Raw genomic sequence first — 25,153 nt, forward strand, 5'->3', positions numbered from 1 at the left:
CCTAGGACTGTGACAGATAAGGGTAAGATAGGGGGAGGGAAAAGGAGGGGAGAGGAGTCTTCGTGGAGACGGTGGGGGAACGTGGGGAGGAGTCCTGAGAAGAAAACCCTGAGAACTCATAGACAGGTCCACAGCCTGGAGCCAGGCCACTACCGGTGTAGACTCCAGTGGGTTTGTGGAAGGCCTGGTCCGGGATTGTGAACTCGTGGGGGCAAGAAGCTACTAGTACCGGCTAAAAGCCAGAGCTGGGGATCCCCCGGGTTTTACCCGAGAAGGGGCGGGGCAATTCTAGCAGGATTCCCCCCCTCCCCGAGAAAGGGGGGCGCGGCAGTGGAGGGAGGGGCCCACAGGGGCCGAATCTCTGGCTCTCTTTATCTCGCAGCCGGAAGCCTAGAACGGCCCTGCGCTTCCAGCCCAGGTAAGCTAGGAGGAGCGCCTAGGGATCGGGCTTAGGACTCTCCTCTCTCTAGGGACACATGCAGCTCCCCAGCTGGTCCTCGGGCCGCATCCCCTAGCCCTGACTCCCGGCCCTGGCCCGGCCCGCCGCCGCAGTTCCTCGGCGCCTGCGCTCGCCTCCCCGGCTCTCGAGGGGGAGGGTCCGGGGCGGGGCCCTGGGGGAGGGGGACGGGGGTGTGCGCGGCGGGCGGGGCAGAGGGAGTGGGGGGGGCCCGCTGCGCACCGACGGGGCGGGCCATTTCTGCGCAGCGCAGGCGAGGCTAGGAGCCCCGGAGCCTGGGTCCCTCCGGCCCGAGTCGCTGCGGGAACGTCGCTGTCCCGGACGCTGGACAGTCGGAGGCTGGACCGCGGACAGGTCAGCTTCCCCACCCCCACCCTTCGCCTCCCCCCGGGGCGTCTCCCGGCACCCTCCTTAAGACACCGCGAGGGGCGGCCCAGGTTCCACTTGGGGGGGAGGGGACGGTGCGCGCCGCAGAGATGGGGGGTGACAGGCCTGGACCCAAACCCTAGGATTGGGGGCTACCCTCCCTAAACCTGGACTCCGTTCTTTGGGAACCAGCGGTGTGTGTGTGTGTGTGTGTGTGTGTGTGTGTGTGTGTGTGTGTGTGTGTGACAGCTTGTGTCTGTGTTTCCGTGTGATTCTCTGGATGTGTGTGGCTTTGTCTCCGCACCGATGGGCGGTGTATGTGTTGCGAGGGGGGATCGGTGAGAGGTTGGGGGGCTCGGAGGTTGTGGGCTGTGGATATGAGGGACGTTATAGGGGAGGGGGAGAGTCTAGAGGGTTTCAGGAGCGCAACGATTGTCTGAGGTGGCAGGGGTTTGGGAGAAGATTTGAGAGATTGGGGGGCTTTCGGGGAAAGCATTGGGAGGGCGGTGGCTGTGGGTAGAGATTGAGAATTGTGTGTGCCCGGAGGTTTGGGGAGGCTTTAGGGAAGACAGCCGCAGGGCCCTTAGGGAGACCCAGCCGACGGTTCCCGTGTGTTTGATAGGGGTGGGCGTTGGAGGTTTGGGGTGGGCTGTGTGTATGGGAAAGCTTAGCGGGCTTGGCTGCTTGAGAATTTGGGGGGGGGTGGGAGGGGCTGATGGAGGTGGTTGCAGAGCCGGGAGACCCCGCAGACGCTCGGGGCGGGGATTAGAGGCTCTGCCTTGGGTCGGGTGCTCCCTGGCCTGGGGGAAATCATTTATGTGGGTGGGGTAGGGTGGAGTGGGAGAAGAGGGGGGCCTTTCCTACTCTTACACCTGCGGGGGCTCCGCCCACGGAGGGGCCCCGCCTCTCGGCCGGAGCCGGGGACTATTGGTCACCCTGTTTCCTCGGAAGGGGCTAGAACTGGGATTTTGGGTTGGGGGACTCCTCTAGCTCTTGGCCTCAGGCCGGGTTCTAGCTCTGGGGCTGCGGTCACCTTTCCTGGTCCTAGTAAGACTCGCCCTCTTAAAGGGCCAGTGTTCCCATTCCTTTCATCTCCAGAATCCCACCCCCACCTTTTCCTGCCTGTTTTTTTCCCGTGAAAAGGTTGAGAGTAGTGTATCTTTGTATGCATATGTGTCTTTGTGCATGAGGAGTACATGGCTGTATATGGTGTATCTTTGTGTGTATGTGATGCCAGTATCTGTAAAGAGAGGGGTGACATCTCTGTGGGTATCTATGTGAGGAGAGACATTTTTCCCCTTGTTGGCCACGGTTGTACCGAGTTGGCCTCTGGAAGGTGCTTGGGATGAATTCAGGACTCAAGCTTCTTTTCCCCTACATTATTGGGGTCCTGGAGGCTTTTAGAATAGAATATTCTTCTCTATATGAGGGTCATCAGTGTGTGTGTGTGTGTGTGTGTGTGTGTGTGTGTGTGTGTGTGCTTCTCAAACCATTTAAATGTTGGTTTAGAAAGGAAAGACAACAAACTTCATGAATGGCATTAAGCACAGATGAACATTAATCAGGGGCCTGGTGACCTTTCCTATATGTTAGGCTTTCCTAGGATAGCAAGTTCCTAGATTTAGAGCAAGAAGAGACCTTAGTCCCTTGTCTAGCTCCTCTCTTTTATTGTTGAAGAAAATGAGGCATGAAAAGGTTAAGGGGATAATGACTTGGACTCCTAGTCCTATCTTTGCTACTAAGTCTTTGACCTTGAAAAAATGTTTTTCCCTTCTGAATCGTACTTTCCCCATCTGTAAGATGAAAGAGTTGGACTTGGTGGACTCTAAAAATTGAAATGCTTTGTTTCCCAAAGGAGTATGTGTTGTAGGGTTCTACTTGGGGTCTTTGTCTGACCAGGTTGTGATTAGGGCATGTATATATCAGAATAGCTCAGTCACCTCAACCTAATAGAGTTACTGAAATCATTAGGGGCCCTTTTCACTTTCTCTGGACCTCTGAAATTTATTGTGGGCTAAGGGTCTAGAGTGCCTTGACTTAGGCCAACACCTCTGTATAGGGCCCTAAATAGAACTGGTTTTTCCTTCTGAGTCTCAAGCAAACTTTCCATTGTTCAAATTTTATCTGCTCCATGAAATCTTGACCACCCCACGTAGAAGTAAACACTCTAGAACATCTGTTATCTAACCTACATTTACTAACTAGCACTTAAGTGACGTGTTGTGTGTGGAGAGATTCCTGGAGGCAGTTCATCCCTTGGACTCCTTACTAGCCCCAAGCATAGAGCTGAGCACCCTGGAGCAGAGATAACACTTTGCAGGTTAGCTGATGATTAGAAGGTAGGATAGAGAGCTAACATAATTGAGGCAATCTAAAAAAGATTGACAAGTTAGACCAGGAGTTCTTTACCCAGAATCTGTGAACTTTTTTTTTTTTTTTAATTCATAACCCTATTTCAATATAACTGGCTTCTTTTACAATCCTGTTTTACTTTATGTATCTAAAAGTATTCTGAGAATGGCATCCATAGACATTCTAGAATGCTGAAAGGGCCCATGTCCAAAACAAACAAACAAACAAATAAATAAATAAATAAATAAGAACCTCTGGATTAGAATAATTTAATAAAATGGAATTAAATAGGGATAAATGTAAAATTCTAAATTGGGTTTATAAAAATCAAGTATACAGAGTGAAGGTAATCTGATTAAACCCTATTTGAAGAGATAGAGAGAGTTTTCTAGGAGTTCAAAGAGCTTGGTCTGCATTAATAGAAAAAGTTTCCTGAATTAAGAGATTGTGGTCTTTTTGTCCTCTACTCTGGTCAGATTTCATCTGAAGTGTAAAATCCAGTTCTGGAATCATGCTATAGGAGGCATTTGGATCATTTGGAACTTGCCCAGAGAAAGGCAACCAGTATAGTGAATGGGGCTTAAACCTATGTCATTATGGAGAACTAAAGAAACTGAGGCTATTTAGCCTGAAGAAGAGACTTAGAAGGGACATAGGTGTCTTCAGGTATCTAAAGGGATATCATGGGGAGGAAGGGCAAAATTAGATTCATTGGGTAAAAGTTATAGGAAGACAGCTGCTCATAAGAAGGCAGTGCTGTCCAAGAAATATGCAGCTTAGGAGGCAAGGAATGCCTCATTACTAGGTGTCTTTAAATGGAGGCTGGATGACCACTTAGTGGGGATATTGTAGAGAGTATCCGTGCTTAGGAACTGGTTGGACTAGTGTGACTCTGAGAATGGAGTCTCTGTTTCTATGACATTTCTATTGATTTTATTGGAAGAAGCAGGTAGTGGACTACCAACTACCTGGTAGTTTGGACTAGAATCAAAGAAATTGATTCAGATTTAAAGTAGGAAGGGATATTAGAGGGCACAAATGAAGAAACTAAGGCCCAAGAGATAAGATCATAGGAGCATACTTCTAAAGTCTGAAGGAACTTTAGACTACTAGTCACCTTCTACCCCCCTCCCTGCAAAGTGCAAGAACTAGGATTTTGGATTGGAGGATGCCTCTAACTCTGGGGCTTCGGTCACCTTTCCTGGTCTTAGTGGGAACTTGCCCTCTTAAAGGATCAGTGTCCCCATTCCTGGCATCTTCAGAATCCCCTCCCACCCCTTTTTCATGTTGAAAGAGATGAGAGGTGAATCTTTGTAACCATGTGTCTTTGTGCATCAGGAGTATATATCTGTATGTGGTATACAAATGAAAATGAGATCTAGAGAGTTTGAGGTCACATGGTAACCAGGATTCAAACCTGGACCCTTTGGCCTCAGATTAAGTATGCTTCCCATTGCATCAGGCCCTTTAAAATGAGGGTTATACTAACTAATCACTAAGGGCTTTTAAGAGCTGTAATATTCTGATTTTAGGATTCTTTCCTTAGTAACTTTTGTTTGCTAAGGGTGAAGCCACCCCTCTTTCTTCTCAGTGACTGCCTTCAGCCAATGTCCAGGTTATGCTGTTCTCCTCCCTCTCATACACCCTAAGATTCCCTTCTCACTCACTTGTGATTGGCCCTGGATCCCAAAGCCTGAGAGCCAGATCCTAAGGCTAGGTTTCTGCTCCCTGGAATTGCATGTCCCCTCTTTCCACTCACCTACCTCAAGGCATGCCTGCTTGCCATCTTTCTCCCCATAAATCTGCAGGAAAGGATAGTACAGAAATCCCTGTAATATATTATCTATCCACTCCCATCCCTTGTGGTAAGGGGGTGGGGTGGGGAGGAGCAGTACTGAGTAAGAGGTTCCTATCAAGTAGGCAGTATGGTCTAATGAACAGAGCACTAGAGTTGGGGGGGGGGTCAGAAAAAGCCTAATTTGAAGTCCCATTGATGAGGAGTAAACTGAGGTTCTAAACCGAGGGGCTACCACCCCCATCACCACTTTTGATATTCTAGCTTGTAACCTTAGGTAAATCAATCACAGCTAAGCCTTCCTCATTTATAAAACGAGGCAGCTGGACTAGGTGGCTCTATGGTTTGTTCCAGCACTAAATCTATAATTTTATGTTTCTGAATGTCTGGGAGACCGGTGGTCCAGTTAGGTCTGCTAAAAGAAATGAAGGATGAGAGTGTGTGTGTGGGGGGCTCAGTCCAGATCTCTTATGCAACGGGAAACTCCAACAAAGGTGAAAATAGTTACTCTATCAGTTTCTCTCTACCTCATTCCTATCCTTCCTTCAAAGCCTATTTAAGCTTTGCCTTTTTTTCTGGAAGTTTTCAGAAACTGTTTCCCCAGACATTGAACTTGAAGTTAGAAGATGTGTGTATTCCTGTCCTGATTTCCGCACACTTGTTAGCTATCTGACTGGGTGGGGCCAGTCACTTTTCCTCTTTGAAATGAGGAGAATTTGCTGTCTTCCTCCTAGGGCCATGGGAAGGAAAGTCCTTTGTACACCTCAAAGTGATATGGAAATGGGACCTAGCTAGCATTTAATCCTTTTCTGAACTTCTTTGATGTTTCACTTTTTAGATCCTACAGTCGTTGCTTTTCTATGACTGTCTAGTCTGTGTGTTTTCCTTGTTCCCTCTGGGGGAATCATTCCCCTCTACTGAGTTCACACTCTCATCATCTCTCTTGGACTACTGAAATATCCTCCCAGCTGAGCTGGATTTTCTACCTCCCACCTTCTTCAGTTTATCTCTTACACACACTGCCAAACTGATTTTCCGAAAGTACAGGTCTGACCATATCACTCTACTATTCCATGAACTTGTGCTCCCTATAAACGCCTCTTTTTGGCATATAAAACATTTACAACCTGGCCCCTTCCTGTCTTTCTAGTATTCTTTTATTTTACTATTCTTCCTTCCAGCCATACTAGAATTCTTGGTATTCTTCATGCCTGATCCTCCCTCTCCCAAGTCTTTGCATTTGCACTGGCTGTTTGCATGACTGGAATGTCCTCCTTCCTCCTCTCTTAGCTTCTTAGAGTTTAAGGCTCAACTCTAGGCTGGAGACCTTTCCTAGTTCCCCTCCCCCCTCCCCTGCTTCCCCACTTTGAATACATAATTGGAATGAAGGTATGTACATTCTTTGTATGTATCTTGTTTATATCTATTTATGTATCTTTTGTCCTGGCCATTAACATGTAAACTCCTTGAGGGCAGGGACTGTTTTTGCTTTTTCTTAGTATTTCTGGAGCTTTACACTGAGAGTAGTGTGTAGTAAAAGCCTCATTAAGCAGTTATTGATGGATTGATTATTCAGAATTGAGCCTCCCCAGGGCTTGGTTCTCCTGGGGTTTTCTCTGTCTGCCTAGCCTTTGAACTGAGCCCAAAGCTTGGAAGAGATGTCAGTCATGTGGAATCACACTGAGCTGTCCTTGGTGCCTTCTGTCAAAGATGAGTTCCAACCTTTGCAAAGGATAGAAGGCCCCAATCAAGTTTCCTCCTGGAAGGCATCCCTGAATCTCTCTGAGCTTTCATTTCTCTCCATGCCTTCTCACTATGCTCAGAGGTTGTGTCCCCACAATTTAGCATCAAAGAATTATAGAACTTTGGGTCTGGAAGACATCTCAAAGAATGAAGCCCCTCTCATGCAGCAGCAGAGGGAACCAAGGTTTCACAGACAGGGACGTACTGGTCCCCTGTCACAGCTAGCTTTTGTGGCCCACTCTCTTTACAGCCAGTGTCTGGTGTTACTTTCATGAGGTGTTAGCGGATGCCTATGAATAGTTGTGGGGCCCTGTAGGGGTGCTAGGGATGCAGGTACCTGGCCTTTGTCCTTTAGGTCCCCTGGCCTGAAGAGGGGACTGGGCCTCTGGTGAAAGGGAACCCTCTGTCCTTTCCCTCTCCCACCCAGGCTGGTGAATGGGGAGGTTGTTCTGTTATCAATCTTACAGTTGCCTCCTCTGCCAGGCCTATGGAGGAGGGGTGAGGGGGAGGAGATTGGAGCTGAGGTAACTCTCTTCATGAATGTCTTCATTTAAAACAGGAGAGCATCTCGTTAAGGTTGTTTCCAGCTCCCTTCTTTCCCTGGCCCCAGGAATATTCAAGGCCTCAGGAAGGAATTAGAAAGAAGAGACATTTTGTCCTGTCTGTGTTTGGGCCAAGTCATCTTGTTCTATTACACAAATGAAAACAGTCCTCTTTTCCTTCTATGTTCCCTCCCCTTTGCCTAGAATCATAGAATCTCAGGGCTAGAAGGGACCTCCGTGGTAACCACATGGTTGTAGACTCAGAGCTTAAAGGGACATTAGAAGCCATCAAGTCCAGTTCACTCTTTTTACAGATGAAAAAACTAAGACCTAAAGAGGCTTGTCCAAGGTCACACAGGGAGCATCAGATCAGGGAAATAAGCCTAGCTTATTATTATTATTATTAGCTTGTTATTATTATATATTATTATTATTTCCTAGCAATTCTTTCCACAATGCCCCAAAGTGAATCCAGAATTCTGTCTGATGCAGGTAGCCTATAGGTAACATTCCTGACAAAATGGTTAGGGAATCTCTTAAACACCTCTAATGATAGGGACTTAATTATCTACTGGGGTAGCTCCTTCTGGTTTTCTGGGGGGGGGGGGAGGAGAGGGAGTTGAGGACAAATTTGATTATTATCTTTTCCTTCCAATTGAATTAAGGGAAGGAGAATACTGGGTGGTTATGGAGAGGAACCTTTGATTTGGCCTCAAAGGTACTGGGTTTGAATTTTACTTCTGCTACCTGGGTAACTCTAAACAAGTCTTTTCCCTCAGTGCCTCCATTTCTTTAGTCAAATGAGAGAGCTGGACTAGATCTTTAAAGATCCTCTGCAGTTCTAAATCCAAATCCTTTCAACTGGGATTCCAAACCTTTCTCATACTTATAGGGTAAATTATCACATGACTTAAAGCTTCTAGGCTCTTTCCAAATCCCTGTATTCCTTTTCATATAGTGTGGAGAAGTAATATCTGTGCAATATACTTTTGTGTAGTAGATTTTGGAGGCTTTAAAGAATTTTTAGCTAGGAGCAAATTTAGCTCTCTTCTGCTAAAGTCTCAGCATCTAATTCTGAAGCCTGAATTCAAATGGCAGGTGTTTTTGTTGTTGTTTTGTTTTGTTTTTTTTACTCCAAATTCTATATTCTTTCTAACATGCCAACCTATGAGGAGGGAAATGTGTTAGTAAATTCACTTCCCTGTAATTATCATTACCTTGTTATTCCCCCCTCCACACACATACACCTTTTTTTTTTTTTTTTTTTTTTTTTAAATAAACAAACTGGCCTTATTTTTTCTCTGGTGTCATCCAGAATGTATCTAATCCTTCCCCCTCATGACAGAAAACTGCTTGTGACTGCCCCACTCTCCTCCTTTCTTTGGGATTAGAAATCGGGAGGGGTAGTGAATAGCCTGGGCTGGAGGCCTGAGCTGGTTGTAGGGTTGATTAAGGTTGGGCTGCTCTAGGCAGGAATTGGAAGCCCTTTGGTATTACTATAAGAAGCTCTTGGAGGTGTTGGGGATGAGAAGTATTTCTTTCCTAAATACATCCTGGTTGTTTTTTTTTTTTTTTTAAATTAAGTTTTAAGGTAATAGACCAAAGGGATGTAAGAGTTGAATGATACTATCCAGTTATCAAGTCAGAGTTTTGGAGGTGGAAGGGACCTTATGGATCACCTAGTCCACCCCTTCATTTACAGAGGAGGAAACTAAGGCCCAGGGAGTTTAGTATTTTAGTATTATTCATGTAATAAAGACAGTGTCAGGATTCAAATCCAGGTCCTGTGACTAGATTCAAGACTCATGTTTCTTTCCAATGCAGCATCCTACCTCTAAGTCTAATCCCCTCACTTTAATGATGAGGAAATGGACACCCACGCAGGGAAGGGAGTTGTTTAAAGTCACTCAGGAAGTCAGCAGCAGATTCCAGGTGAGAGTCTGGGTTTCTGGCTCTAGCCTAGGATTCTCCCCAATATTTGGGCATTTAGTTCTAACACTAGTGGCTTCCCTTCCCTCATAGTCCTGAGCAAATGATCTCCACCTCCAATAAAAAGTCCCATTGCTGGGGGAATCTGCCAAGTGCTTTGAGATTTTCTAGCAGGCTGAGAAGTGCTCAGATAGGTTTTCTTCATCATGGAGTATGAGGCAGAAGAGAACACTGACTTACCTGAATTGGCTCTCTTTTCCCTCACGAAGTAGTGGTTACTCCCTGTGAAAGGACCCTTAAGAAGGCTATATTGAGTTCTGTGATCATGTCATTTCCATTGCTCAAAAACCTCAGTTTTTGAAATGAGAAAACCCAGCATAGTGAAAAGCTCAAGAGATTTAACATCAAAAGAGCTGGCTAGGTTTGGGCTCTTGAGATGCATTTTCTTCATCTTTAAAATGGGGAGAATGCCATTCATTCTATTTATTGCATAAAAGTTGTTGTAGGCAAATTACTTTGTAATCATTCAAAAGTGTTATGGGAATGTGAGCTGTTATTCATTTCTCCCTTTGACCTTTGCAATCAAGTTCAAATTCATTAGACTGGTGTCCAACTTCCCTTTCTGACCTTATCTCCCTTAGTATTCTTGACAATCACAACTATCCTAAATTCAATAAGCATTTATTACATGCCTTCTATGCACTATTTTAGGTGCTATGTATTCAAAGACAAAAAAAAAAAAGATCCCTCAAGGAACTTAGTTTGCTTTTTTTTTTTTTTTTTTTTTTTTTCCCTGAGGCTGGGGTTAAGTGACTTGCCCAGGGTCACACAGCTAGGAAGTGTTAAGTGTCTGAGACCAGATTTGAACTCGGGTCCTCCTGAATTCAAGGCTGGTGCTCTATCCACTGTGCCACCTAGCTGCCACCTAGCTACCCCTCTCAAGGAACTTAGATTAATGGGGAGGAGAAGAGACTATCTGAATGAAGACAGATGATAACATACAGAATTCAGTTCCTGGGAAAGAGGCATTAGCAAAGAATTGAGAGTAGAGGGAGATTGGGATAAGCTGATCCATCCTTCTGAGTTATCCCCTCCTCTCAATATTTGTCCATTGACATTCTGCCCATCCTTTAAATTCCAGTTTAGATGCTACTTTCACCTTCTCAGTTGGATTCCACAAATTACTTTTCCTCTTTGGGACTCAGTTTTTCCAACTATAATATGAGGAATTTGGATTAGATAGTTGCCTTCTAAGTCCGCATCTTTTGAGCTATGATCTGTAAAATGCTAAATGTTTAAGTATGTTTTATGTCCCAGGTCCTATGCTGTGCATAGGAGATAAAAGATGAAGATGCTTTCGCATCAAACCTTCACTGTAGTACACTTAAAATGCATAGTTATGGATGTCCTTTTTCTGTGCTTATGTCTTGTTGGCTTTGCTAGTCTGAGTTCAGTGATGGTCCTTTTAAAACTTGGTAACTCTCATGGTGGGGGAACACATCTCTATGAAGTTGGGAAGAATCTGGGCCAATTTAGTGCCCAGGGAAGCTGGGAGACTGGGTAGAAGAAAGAAGGCACCCAGCAGAACTGGGCATGGGGAATGAAGGGTTTTTGATATCTTTTCCTTCAGCAGCTGCTTTTCTAGGATGATCCATTTGTTTATACTTTGAGCTCTTTGCTATTCCCAAAGAATATGCTTACCAATTGTAAATTGAGTGGATGCCCGTCAGTTGAGGAATAGCCAAATAAGTTAAGGTATAGAATGTAATGGAATATTATTGTTTTATAAGAAATGATGAGCAGGCTGATTTCAGAAAAGTCTGGGAAAATTTACATGAATTAATGCTGAGGAAGTGAGCAGAACCAGGACATTGTATATATTAACAGCAAGATTATGTGATGATCAACTATGATAGACTTAGCTCTTCCAAAAATACGTTATTCCAATAGATTTGGGATGAAAAATGCCATCTGCATTCAGAGAGAGAACTATGGAGACTGAATAGAGAATATCTAAGCATACAATTTTCACGTTTTTCTTTTGGTTTGCTTTTTCTTTCACAATATAACTAACATGAAAATGTTTAAAATGATTATACATATAAAAAACAAAACTAGCTGTGTGACCCTGGACAAGTCACTTAACCCTAACTGCCTCAGGAAAAAAAATAAATAAAATAAAAAACAAAACTTATGTTTGCTTCTACCTTCTTTCATATGGCCCAAATCTAGCCCAAAGGACCAGAAAATTACAAGGGAGAGAGGAGGGACCAAGCCAAAGAAAATGTTATGGCATTTGAGAATATTATGGAAAGGATCTTAGAGACCACCTAAAATAGAGGTTTTTAACCAGGAATTAACAGACTTGTATTTTTAAAAGAATATTTTGATAACTGTATTTCATTATAATTGGGTCCCTTTGTAATTCTATTTATTCATTTTTTTGCACCTAAAGCCATTATTCTGAAAAGGACTCCAAAGGAATCACTAGTCTGTCAAAGGGTAGGAGTTGGAAGTGCAGAAATGGGTAAAAATGGGACTTTCCCAAGAGTCTCATAATTCTTTAGGTTTCTTGATTTCCATGCCATGGTTTCATACTGTGTGCTGTCCTTGAGAGGCTGGGACTTTCAGGGACCCAATAAGACTAAGGGCCGGAATTGTACTGAGAAGTCCAAAATGGATTTCCTCTCTCTTCCCAGAAGAGTTGCAGAGAATGATTAAGATAAGGTAAGGAACAGGGAGGTGGACTAGGAACATCCAAAAATGCTGGAAGAGAGGAAGGGGTGTGTGTGTGTGTGTGTGTGTGTGTGTGTATGTGTGTGTGTGTGTGTGTGTGTGTGTGTGTGTGTGTGTGTGTGTGTGTGTGTGTGTGACATGGGAGTGGTGGTGGGATAAATAGGATGGGGCTGGTTGATGGAAGTTTCAAATACCAATCCGAGAAGGGTCTCTAGGCTATTATCTGTTGGAGGGTTTGAACAACCATGGGCCAGCCTAGTAGAGCTTAGATTCATAAGACCATCTCTGGAAAAAAAGGGTTGGGAACGGCTTGGCTTCTTCTTCTCCTATCCCCCAGTCTTAAATTCTGCAGGAGCAGGGACAGGCCATGCCTGGAACAGAAACTACTCTGAGTTAACAGAGTTAATTGTTAATCCAAAGCTAGGGCAGAGTTTCTCTCAAACAAAAGCTTGACTAAGAGAGTGAAGGACAGACTGGGAGAAGGATCATAGATAGAGAGCTAAAAGAGACTTTAAAGGTCATCCAGGTGACACAATGGAAAATGTTGAGGGCCTGGACTAAGGAAGGTGAATCCAGTCTTAGATACTTAACCAGTTCTGTGGTCCAGGATAAATCATTTAACATCTCTGTGCCTCAGTTTTCCTCATTTGTAAAATGAGGATAATAATAGCACCTGCCTTTCAAGATATTTATGAGAATAAAGGAGATATTTAAATTTTTTTTTAACCAGCATTAGAAAGGCTATATAAATGCTGGCTATTTTTATTATTATCATTATCATAATCATTGAGTCCAAGTTCCTCATTTGATAGTTGAAAAAACTGAAACCTAAAGACTAAGAGTAGGATTCAAATTAAGGTCCTCTGACTCCTTTGATTCCAAATCTATCATTTTCCTCACTGTACTACATTGAAGAAAAGAATCTGGCATTGAAGACTCTCTGGGAGTGGGGAAGAGTTTGAGCCTCCCAGTATTGTCTGGTCGGGACTCACTGCCTTCCTGTAGGGCTTATTCCTCTCAGGCTGACTCCCATTCCTCTCCTTTCCCTTGAGCTAGTCCTGCCAGATTTCAGGCCAGCCCCTGGAACTCTGGCTGATAAGGGGCTTTTGGTGAAGAGGGTAGGGAAAGAGAGAAATTAAGTTACCAGAGGGGGAAAAAAAAGGATTTTCTTGGTTGACTGGGTTTCTTTCTGTGGGATTTTAGCTGTAAGAAGCTAACTTTACATGGCCTATCTTCCTCTAGGTAGCTGGCCTGTTTGACACAATGCCTGAAAGAGGAGTCACTTTTTTGAACCAAAGAACTGCCTCTAGAAGGCCATTCTTAAACTGAGCCATGTTACCTGGGAAGGTTTGACCTAATCCAGCAGGATAGATTAGTGTCAATACTGTTATAATTCATGTTTCCATAGACACAGTGTGTCCAAGCCAGGTGAGGGAAATAGGGCAGAGATTATTTTTTTCATGTTTTTTAAAGAACCTCAGCAAGGCAATTCTAATATAGTAGTTGACTCTTTCAGAAGTGGCCAGGTCAGGGAAATGGTAGAGGAGAAAGAGTGACTTCCAGGCATTCTGTCTTTCAGGATCCAAAGATTGTTGAGTATGAAGTTGCTATCTTTTGATGATCCAGAATTGTGCTTTCACTGAATCTCATCAGAAGTTGATGACTTGTCCTAGAGGGATTAAATCATAGCCTTATGGCATGTTAGAAATGAAAAGGTCTTGAGATAATCTTGACACTACCCCTTGTATTTTGCTCAGCAGTAGCCTAAAGTCCAGAGACACTCAACTAGTAGCAGGACCAGATTTCAGGTTGTTGACATACTAAAATTCCATTCTTTTTTCTTTTTTTCTTTCTTTCTTTCTTTCTTTCTTTCTTTCTTTCTTTCTTTCTTTCTTTCTTTCTTTCTTTCTTTCTTTCTTTCTTTCTTTCTTTCTTTCTTTCTTTCTTTCTTTCTTTCTTTCTTTCTTTCTTTCTTTCTTTCTTTCTTTCTTTCTTTTTTTCTTTCTTTCTTTCTTTCTTTCTTTCTTTATTTCTTTCTTTTTTTTTTTTTAAAGGAAATGGGACAGGATTTGCTACTGCGTGGGAAAGGATCAAGATAGTTTCAGGAAGTCTGGAGAACTGTGTGAGCACATGTGGAGCTCCAGGAAAGATTGGAGATGTATGATGTATACTGATTGGCTTTAGGTCCTTAGTTACTTCTTATCCTAAAATTCTAATTTATTCAGTAAGCACTTAGTCTTAATGCTACTTTGGTTCTTGGAGAATAGGAAGGAGATTGTCCTTGTTTGATAGCTGGGAAAATAAGATGAGCCAGACCTATAGAGATAGTGTCTGATACCTTCTTAATACTGTGGAAAGGAGAACTGGGAGGGTTAATTAAGCTGGATCTTGGAGGAAGGGCTAGTAGAGGAAGGAAATCCAGCTCATCCATTTTTTTTTTTTAATCTGCAGAAAAGGCATTTAGATGGTACAGTAGTTTAGAATACTAGATCTAGAATCAAGAAAAATCTGAGCTTAAATCCAATCTCAAATACTTATTAGCTATCTGATCCTGGGTAAGTCACTTACTTAATTGTTCTCTGTTTCAGTTTCCCCAAATCTAAAATAAGAACATCACCTACCATATAGGGTTGTTGTGAGGATCAGGTGAAATTAAAGTGCTCCCCTTGGCACATTATGGGCATTTAATAAGTGCTTATTCCATCCCATTAGCCCTGGGAGAGAAGCAGTGGCTTGAGTATTATTCTAGAAGTCATGTGAAGAGGCTGCTTCCCAAGCTAATGTGTGCTTCCCAAGCTAAAGTGGAAGCTGAACAGCCCCTTGTCAGGAATGTGATAGAAGAGATTTCTCCACCAGGTCGAGTTGAGTTAAATGTGCTCTGAGAGTTCTCCCAGCTATGAAATTATAAGAATTATTCCTTTTATGAGATCCATCCAGGAGCCTGGGTGTATTCCACTCCACTCCCTGTCTTCAGATTCATAAAATAAGCCTCTGGAGGTAGGGAGAACCTCAGACTTCTCTTCAGGACACCTGGGTCCTAGAACTGACTGCTCCTAACTTGCTAAGTTGCTTCTGGAGCAAGTTGCTCACTGGAACTTGCTTTCCTCATATATAAAATATTCTAGGACACACCTCTGTTGAGTTCCCAAACCAAAATTTCAGGTGTTTGCATCTTGGCTTTTGTCACTAATTGGTTTTGTGACCTTAGATCAGTCCTTTCTCTCTGAGCCTCAATTTCTTCATTTGTTAAATGAGAACATTGGACTCACTCAATAGTCTCTGGGGTCCTTTTTAGGTCTTAAATCCTAGCCCTTCTTACTTGAAATCATCCAATAGCTACTTAACTATCATTATTCCTAGGGTGTCAGTGGAAGTAAGGACTCACAGACTATAGGGAGAATATATGAAATTAGGAAGAATGAGCATCTTTCTATCCTGGAAATGATAGGATGAATATAATCATAATAATTAATAATTTGACATATTAATTTTTACAAAGTGCTTTGTAAGCATGTGTTTTCTTGTTTGATTTTCACATCAACTCTGCATTGTCTCCATTTTACAAGTAAGGAGAGGTTAGGTGACTTGTTCAGGGTCATCCAGCTGGCAAGCATTTGGAGCAGTATTACAACTCTTCCTGACTCCTGTATAAGGGAGACAGTTCTACTGTGCTAGAATAAGGAGCCGTAGGCATTTAGATCTCAGGCTGAAGAAACTGTTATCTTAGTACTAGTGTTAACCTGTAGTGTAACCTTGAATAGGGCTCTACCTTTCTCTGAATCTTTGTTTCTGCAACTGTTAACTGTTAAAGGGTCTTGACTGATTGACCCAGAAGGGAACATTGTTCAGAGACCCCTTGAGGTCATTGGACTTGGTACAAGAACATTGTCTCCCTCTGGCCTAGAGGAACTTGTTGGGGAAACAGGAGAAGTGTAGGGCCAGGCATTGGCAGGATAGGTAGAGGAGGAGTGGATACTGGGCATCTTACAGGATTCTGAGAGTGGACATTGCCTTGGGACACCATGGCAAGAGTATCAGTCATCAATAGATATCCACCTGAGACTTGGTTCTGCAATCTAGAACTCTCCTGGTACTTGGGTTAAACTCTGGCTATCCAGGCCTTTTTCCTGAGAAAAGAGGATGTGGGGATATAGAACGAAGCTGTCCTACCTTCTTAGTAGGTTTATTGTAAAGAATCAAATAGAGAACTTGGTTGTTTAAGACTTTAAGATATGAAATATGCAATGCAACTTTGCATATAATAATAATAAAGTTAATGGAATTATGCAGACTAGTTGCTACAAGCTTCCTCAACAGTACAGACTCTTGTGTCTTGGCTGCCTTATACAAGGGACAGATTATCCTCAATTCAAAGATTGGGAAATTAAGGCAAGGGAGGCAAAATGATTTAATGGTCATAAAGAACATTAGTCCAGGCATGAAATAGATAGTAATAACACCTACTCCTAAGATTGTTGCAGCAATGAAATGAGCTATCTGTAAAATGCTTGGCAATCCTTGAAGCTCAATATAAATGCTAGTTAGAATGGTGACAATAATGGTGATGATGAGGTCAGGGCCGGAGAACTGACCCTATGTTCTGCCTCTTCAGGGACTTGAGCAATGCTCCCATTCCTTAGGGAGCCAGGGGTGGAGATAAGTGTTCCTTTGACCCCAGACAAATCAGCATTTTTCTGTTTTTCTTCTCCTGGGGTTCTGAAGTGAACCCAAGTCCCAGACAAAGAGATAGCTTTAGAAAGTTACCTTGACTCATGCTACCTTGCTCTGAGATTCCAAATAGGGACACGAGGATCTGGTCCCTGGGGATAGACATCTAGGGGCATTACTATGGTGTAAGAAACCAGGGCTGGAAATCAAGAGATCCCAGTTTGAGTCCTGGCATTGACCCTGCTAATACACTTTCCTTAGCAGAGTTTGTGTGATGAGTAGTGCTAAGTGGTACTAGCTCCACTTAACAGATGAAGAGACTGAGGCTCAGGAAAGAGAAATAATTAGGTCATTCACTAAGGAAGTGATAGAGGATCAGACTCAAATGAGAAATAGACACCGAAAGACTTAGCTGTTTGCTCAGGGCTACACGGAATAAGTAGATAGAGCTAGTACCCAATCAAAGTTTCTTTCCTCTGAATTTAGCTCTTAAAAAAAAAAAAAGATTTTTAGTGATATCTTTTGTTTTTATATTACCTGCCTTAATTCCCTGATCTAGCCACCCCTTATTTTAATAAAGAGAAAGAAAGGGGTAAAAGTTAAGCAAAACTGATCAATACATCTTGCTTTTCTTTCTTTTTTCTTTCTTTTCTTTCTTTTTTCTTTCTTTTTTCTTTCTTTTCTTTCTTTCTTTCTTTCTTTCTTTCTTTCTTTCTTTCTTTCTTTCTTTCTTTCTTTCTTTCTTTCTTTCTTTCTTTCTTTCTTTCTTTCTTTCTTTCTTTCCTTTCTTTCTTTCCTTTCTTTCTTTCTTTCTTTCTTTCTTTCTTTCTTTCTTTCTTTCTTTCTTTCTTTCTTTCTTTCTTTCTTTCTTTCTTTCTTTCTTTCTTTCTTTCTTTCTTTCTTTCTTTCTTTCTTTCTTTCTTTCTTTCTTTCTTTCTTTCTTTCTTTCTTTCTTTCTTTCTTTCTTTCTTTCTTTCTTTCTTTCTTTCTTTCTTTCTTGTCAATTGGGGTTAGGTGACATGTGCAGGATTACATAGCCCAATTTGATTTTTTTTGGGGGGGCCCTGAAATACATTTGGGGTTAAGTGACTTGCCTAAGGTCACATAGCTAGGAAGTGTTAAGTATTTGAGGTCAAATTTGAACTCAAGTTCTCCTGACTTCAGGACTAGTGCTCTATCCACTGCACCACTTAGTACCCCAGCCCAATTTGAATTTTGAAGCACATACTTCAGATCTAGTGCTCTATCCACTGTACTATCTAATTGCCCCAATCAGCACATCTTAAAAAACTGAACAAAGTTGCATAGTTCCATGCCTATAAATTTCCTTCCCACCTTTACATAACACTTCTTTTCATGCCTTCTTTGAAGTAAAGATTGTTCTTTATAATCTAAATTAACTTATAATTTATTTATTTGTTTGTTTGTTTTGGTTTTTTGTGGTTATTCTATCTGCTCTGACTCTGTTTCCTTTGCTTTGCGACAGTTTGTTCAGCTGTTCCTGAGTCAGTGGTCATCTACTTTTGTTTCTAGTTCTCTAAGACTCTTTTCACTATGACACTGACTCCCTATGTGATTTCGGGAAATTCTTTCCCTAATGGGAAGCCTTGGGTTAGATGATTTCCAGGAGCCTCTAACCTCTGCAATCTATGATTTTTAAGGACTTGAGGCCAGGGGAGCATTTAACTGGAATCTAGATCTCATGCTGCTTGGGAAGTTGTCAGGCCTGTGTGAGAGAGAGCTCTGAAGCTGAGAACAGCCTTGTTATCCAGGGGCAAGCCCATGTCTAACAGCTCTGCATGTGTGGTAGACACAGAACTAGATCTCTTTGAGGTCTCTCAGTCCTGCATCGTTGAGAAGCTGGCAAAACTGGGCTTTGACTTGCCCTTTTCCTGTGAGATTTCATCTCTCTTCCCCTTTATCAAAAGTACCACCTGGTTACCCAGGTTCAAAACCCCAGTGTCCTCTCAATTCCTCTCCTTTTTATCTATGTATCCAATCAGTTGCCAAATCTTGCTTCTAGTCCACAACACCCCTTGAATACATCCTCTTATCTCTAGCCAGATAGTGGCCTCCCTAATTCTGGCTATCAGACTATTGTAATAGCCTCCACTGATCTCCTTGACTCCCCTTTCTAATCCATCCTTTTGTAGTGCCAAAATGATATTCCCTGAGGGAAGGTCTGCCCCTTCCCAGTAAACTCCAGCCTTCCGGTGAGATTGCTCTCCTCCTCATTTCAATGATCACCAAAGATCACCATGCTGGAAGACAGGAGACCTCAGCTTCTTAAATTGTCTGTCTCTGACTTGTAGATCCGAAGACAATTATTTTCCCTCTCAGCCTGTTTCCTCATTTGTCAAATGAGTTGGATGAATATGGTACCCTCTATACCCTTTTAACTCTTTCACTTGGTTCTTCTGGTTCTACTTTTTTGTTTATGAATAACTCTGTGTGTGTGTGTGTGAACACATGCACAAGCCCTGACCTCCCTGATCCTAAAGCATTTTTCTAACATTCCAAACTAATTCTTTCTTGGTGGTATTGTTCAGTCATTTTTTCCAGTCATGTCCAACTCTTTATGACCCCATGTGCATTTTTCTTGGAAAAGATACATATGAGAATGGTTTGCCATTTCTTTCTCTAGCTCATTTGACAGATGAGGAAACTGAGGCATACAGGGATTGATGACTTGCCCCGGGTGACACAGCTTGAAAGTATCTGATGCTAAATGTAACTCCAGAACTGCTGCTCTATCCAGTAAGCCACCTAGCTGCCCCTAGAACAGAAAAATTTTTCTGGTCTGGGTCTTAGTTTGTCCTCCTTCAAATGGGGAGGATGCTTTTCACTACAGTCAGGCAGATGATCTCTTCTGTGGTCATAAGTACCACTGACAAGGGCTTTGGACCTTCTCCCTCTTCTCCCAGTGAAGTGTGGTAGATAGCTGCCAAGGTCTCACGGAAACAACTTAGAGATAAGGTCTTTGGAAAACAAGGTGTGGAAATGTTCTAAGGGAAGACAAAGGTGTATTTGAGCCAATGCCCCACTTTGAGATGTCCATACTGCTGAGAGTAGACCGTCTTTTCTTTTCTGGGTTTTTCTGGTCTGACCCAGTGCTCCTGAACCTCCAGGATCTTTTCCAGCTCACAGAAGCCTTAGGCAGCCTTTCCTGAGATCCTTACTACTCAGGTTTTTCTTTCTCCTCTAAATCTGTCACCAAAGCTGTGTTTGAGTAGAGGTTTTTTTCTTTTTTGTTTTTGTTTTTGATGTCCCAAAAGTCCAATTATGGTTTACATAATTGTCCCCGTTTTACAGATAAGGAAACTGAGGCAATAATGGTTATGTGGTCATGTGATACAATGAAAGGGCTTATTCCTGAAATGATGAAGCTTTAGGTTTAAGCCAGAGCTTTAATTTGATATTAGTTGTATAAAATTGAGCTAATCTCTTTTATTGAGTCTAGTATCATCATCCACCACATGAAGATGGTCATGTTTGTAGTAAAAAGAACACTGGACTAGAAATCAGAAAGTTCTGGGTTCAAGTGTAATCTCATATACTTACTAGTTGTGTGACCTGAGCAATTTAGCAACTTTTCTAAAAAAAATCTCAGTTTTCTCATCTATAAAATGGCAATGATAGAATTTCCCTTACAGGGTATTAAATGCAAATATATGTATTTGCCATGCAAATCTCAAAGTAGCATGTAAATATTTTCATTATTGTAGTTACTATTACTATTTACTGTGTGAGATAGTTTGAGAGAAAAGTGTTTTAAAGTTACAAGAGAAATGTGAGCTATTATTAGTAGGGAAACTAAAACTGAGTTGATTTCCTAGTTAGATTGTGGTAAATCTGTTGTTGTTTCCTGGTCCTAACTAAAAACAAAATTGCCCTGGGAAAGTTGTCCAGTTACTGGGCAGGAGGTGTAGCATGTAACAGAATGATGGACACTGTGTTCTTCCTAGGAATACAAAGTTTCCCTTTGGGAAAGGCCCTGATTATCACAAGAGATCAGGACAGTCTGAGGAGGCTTGGGAACATTCCTGCTCCTGCTGTTTGAAATGAAGACCTGTTTCCGTCATTGATGAACTCCCAGAGGCACCTAGCTGGAAAACCTGAGTTCAAATTCAACTTCAAACAATAGCTGATCCTAAGCAAATCACTTAATTTCTTCCAACCTCTATTTCCTTGAATAATATCACCTATTTTGAACAGTTTTTGCAGGCTCAAATCAAAGTATAAGTGTAAAAAGTACCTAGCTCATAACAGGGACTAAGTAAAGGTTTATTTCTCCCCTTTTTCCTATCCCCATCTGTTTGATCTCTTCCAGTGACAGCAAATTGCCTTTGCAACCCCAAAGCAGGAAGGGATTTGCTCTTTCTAGAAAGCGTTGGTATTGCTGTTACTTGGAATCCCAGCGTTGTGATTTTGGTTCCTGGGAAGTCACTGAAAGTTTGAACAAGTTAAATAGATTCAGAACATTGCTTGTGGAAGATGAATCTGATAGCTTCTTTGGGGTAGGAGAGCGTCTTGGTGATGCAGTAGCATAATACCAGATAAAGATATTAAGAGATGGTTCCTGGAGTCTTGTCTCTGCTTCTGTCTCACTGTATGATGCTGAATAAATCTCTTGATTTTTGTGGGCCTTAGTTTGTTCCTCTACAATGATAGATTGACTTTGATCTGTTTTTTCCACTCTATGACTCTAAGATTCAGAGACCAAAGTAGGGGTAAATTGAGGGAGCTTAGTTTTGAAAACAAGTGGAGTCAAATAATTCTTTCAGACCTCAGGTCCTGGGATTTTTCCTGGGCAGCAATACATTTTCTGATCTGAAGGAACTGACTGAAGAAATGATGGCACCTGTGTTTGGCCAGGCTTCTTTATCTTTTCTTCCTGTGCCTGGCTTGTTTGGGCTGGGCTGTGAGTGGCCAAAGAGAGTTTTTTTCATTAGGTCCTCTGCCTTCTCCCCTCCCTACTTCTCCCCTCTGTCTCCTTCCTACAGCTCAATGGGCAGGCAACCTCTCAGGTCTTTGGCTGCTGTCCTGTTTTGTCAAGACTGGTTTGACAACCTCATAGCTAGGCTCCCTTCTCCTGCCCTGCCTTGGGGCACCTCCAGGACTCGGTGGATCCACACATGCCCACAGGGTTCCATGGCTCTCTCTGTAAATATTGGAGAGACTGAGGCAAGACCTAACAGCCTCAATTACTTCCCTATCTCATTTCTTATTAGTTTTCCTGATCAATGATTTTGGATCTCTGGCAATGTGGCATAAGGTAAAGAGCCATGCACTGGCAGTTATAAGGTCTGTCATTGATTAACTGTGACATTAGCAATGCCATTTTTCATCTCTAAGGCTCTTTTCTTCATCTGTCAAATAAGGATAGAATTACAACCTGTTATCTGAAGGGATGTTAGAACACTGAACAGCTAATTCAAAAGGCTCATTTATTCCAACTCTTATTTTTTTTTTAAATGGAGAAACTGAGGTCCCTAGGTGGTAAATTAGTAGTGTTTGCAAGGATTAAATGAAGTAGATAGGACATTTAACAAAATTAGATGTATGCATTTTAATTTGAGTTGTTTGGTACTGTCATGCTAGAAAGGCTAGGTGGTTTTGAGTGCAGAATTCATTTTTCTCAGGATCCATTTATTCTCTTCTTCCAGGGACCCCTGAAAATGCAGGGAAAAATTATAGTCAACCTTAGTCACTTTTCCCAGACAATTGAAAGGTTACAGATAAAAATCATGGTATTACAAAAGAGCAAAGCTATATCAGACTAGACTGACTACTCCAACTTTTCATTTATAAAGAGGTGGAAACTGAGGTCCAGAGAAGGGAAATATAGTAAGTGGTATATAGCAGAGCCATAAAATCCAGATCTTCAGACTATAATACTTAAGCATTTTTTCTGAGCGATAATGACATAGTATTCCAGATCTTGGACACTATGCCAGATCTCAGCAAGGACAAGGAAAAGAAGAAAATTAATTCTGGCTTAGGAGAACCTGATACCCTGTGGCTAGAAAGGGAAACCCGTTTTCTTTTTGGAGAAACTAGTTTTGGACCTCTGTGGTGGTGGTGGTAGTGGATCTTGTCTTTACACTCACCCCAGAACACCTACACAGCAGGTTGAGACATGTCTGTCCCTCTGTCTCTGGGCACTTCCTCTTGGGAGGACTGTGGTAGCTGGTGGTGACAGGCCCGCCCTCTGGTAAGGGTGAGGCTGGATGGGGGTGGGGACAGAGCAGAAAATTCCAGAGGAAAAAATGATGGGTCACCTAGTTCTAGGTCCCTCGGTTTCCTCTTTGACTGGAGGGATAAACTGCAGACATGGGACCAATTAGGCAAATAAGTAGGAATTAATGAGCAAAGCCAGGTCAAACCAGAGTTAAAAGGGACAAGCATGTCTATGGCATTCCAAGGGAACTTTTAGCGGGGTGTCTGAATTGTTCTTCAGGACAAGTTGGAGCTGTGGGGATTTTAGACTTTAAAGCCTCATCCATCATTAGAGAGGAGCTTATACTACTTCCTGATTCAGAATCAGGTTTGTACTGATTGGGAGAACCCTGATTTTGGGGGGCAAAATAGGATGGAAAGTCAGGTCAGCTCAAATACTTGTTTCTGGGAGATTAAACTTTCTGAGGAATTGAGAGTTAGGATAAAACTATTTAATTCCCCACTCAAATGGATAATAATCCTTGTTAAATATCTGAAATTTTCCTACCTTCCTCCAACTGGTAAAGTTACTGGGGCAAATCCTTAATTTAGGGCAGGGTAACTGAGTCACCAGATTTCTAGGACATTGATTGATAACACTTGAAATCCTTCATCAGCTTGAAACAACGAAGCTTAGTATTTATTTATTGAGAATCCTTAGTTAAAATAGGAAGTCATCAGTTGGCTAGCTGAGATGATCCTCTCTCTCTTGTCTTTGACCCTTCCCTTCATAGACCCCTTGTAAACTGGAGGCAGTTTGTGGTTCTTGTCCCAGGTATAAAAACTAGTAATGGCTCTCCCTGGGAAAGGCTTTTGGTTGATAGAGTATCCTAGACATGTTCATGGTAAGAACCCTCCCTTCCCATCCAGCCTAGAGTTAGAACTGATGTAGTCTGAGCTCATCTGGGCTCTGGAGATCTAAAGGAGACAGCTCTTTGAGTTTTGTCTCTGATTGAAGCTATAAGATAGAAGCAAGGCCCTTTCAGAAGAGTTTTTTTTAACTACTATGAAGTATTCCCAATGACTAGCCCTGATAGGGCTGAATCATTATATCAGAAACCCTCAGAAACCATTATTTTAGGACATCTTGTTTTGGCAAAGTGAAAAAAAGTTCTGAAATCAGGAATACTCATGAACCTGAGTTCAAATTTGGCCTCAGACACTAGCTGAGTGACCTTGAACAAGTCACTTAACTCTGCCTCAGTTTCCTCATCTGTAAAACTGAGCTGGAGAAGGAAATGGCAAACCTCTCCAGTATCTCTGCCAAAAAAAGTCCCTATGGACAGTATGGTCCATGGGGTCACAAGAAGTTGGACATGACAGAACAACAGTATTTTATAAGAGGAGAGGGAAACAGGCCCAGAGAAGGAAAGCTAGTAATTCATTCAGCTAGTAATTATTAGAGCTGAGACTTGAATGCACATCTCCCAATTACCATACTAGGTCTCTGATGTTTAAGGTGCTGTCCCTGAGGTGGAGATGTGTCTACCCCCACAAGCTGGTCCAGGAAAAATGCCTGTTTCTCCCCATGATCCTTCTTTTTCTTTGGGGAAGTTGGAGAGTCAAGAATGGCAGTTTTCTCCATCTTTATAATGCTTCATCCCCATCTCATCCCATCTCCCTTCTCCTCCTTCCAAGAAAACCCATCTTCTCAGTATGAGATTGGAACTACAATGAGCTGGGATGAGCAGGGGGAAGGGCCCTAAAGCAGAGAGAAGGCAACCCAGCCTCTAATGCCTTCCTCTAATGCTTTTAGCAGGAGCCTGTACTGAGAAGGTGCCATTGTCTGCGTTGCTAGGGGAACAGGGGTTCCTGCCTGTTCCTGTGACTCTGATTGGCTTCTGGTGGGGAATTGACTTTAATGAGTGGAAGGCCCTTCCTATTGCCTGAATTTTCCTGAGGCTGAGAAGATCCCTGCTGGTGGGGTGAGGGGGGAGGATAAGGGGATATGAGAGGAGAGAGGGAAGGATTAAATTTGGTTTCCTAATATACACATCAAAACTTACCCTCTCTTCAAAGAGTTCATTCATACACTCATTCAATAAATACTCATCAGGCTTAATTTAAGGTACTTAAAATCTTTCCAACTTTAAAAGCCATATTCACAACCTCCTCCTGGAGGAAGCCTTCCCAGACTCCTCTAGTAGAATTGTCTTCCTTTTTCTTTCCTCAATAGAATTTCAGGTTAGTGTGGATTATTTATTCCAACCCCTCAAGAGGTCAAGGTGGTGGTTCTTAAACTTTCTTCACCCAGGTTTAATTTTCTGCACAGCCATATTAGGTAGTTTTCTCACATCAAAAGTATTGTCCATAAAGTCCATTTTTCAGAGTCCTGTACAATTTGCT

The 25,153-nt window shown here is 42.5% G+C and overlaps 1 protein-coding gene across 20 annotated transcripts in view; it reads left to right on the top strand.

Moving 5' to 3' along the window:
• Window positions 1–279: 279 nt before the first annotated feature.
• Window positions 280–25,153, top strand: part of EPB41L1 (erythrocyte membrane protein band 4.1 like 1) — a 99,312-nt gene continuing 74,438 nt past the window's right edge. For 6 of the 20 annotated variants that reach the window (XM_074292549.1, XM_074292551.1, XM_074292558.1 and 3 more), the window contains exon 1: window positions 683–811. The gene's annotated coding sequence lies outside the window, so the exon portion shown is untranslated. Of the gene's footprint in view, window positions 419–636; window positions 812–25,153 lie in introns of those variants that run through there. The other 14 variants (XM_074292538.1, XM_074292555.1, XM_074292541.1 and 11 more) reach the window with 7 other exon arrangements.

Source organism: Sminthopsis crassicaudata, chromosome 2 (genome assembly GCF_048593235.1).
Source record: "Sminthopsis crassicaudata isolate SCR6 chromosome 2, ASM4859323v1, whole genome shotgun sequence".
Lineage (NCBI taxonomy): Eukaryota > Metazoa > Chordata > Mammalia > Dasyuromorphia > Dasyuridae > Sminthopsis > Sminthopsis crassicaudata.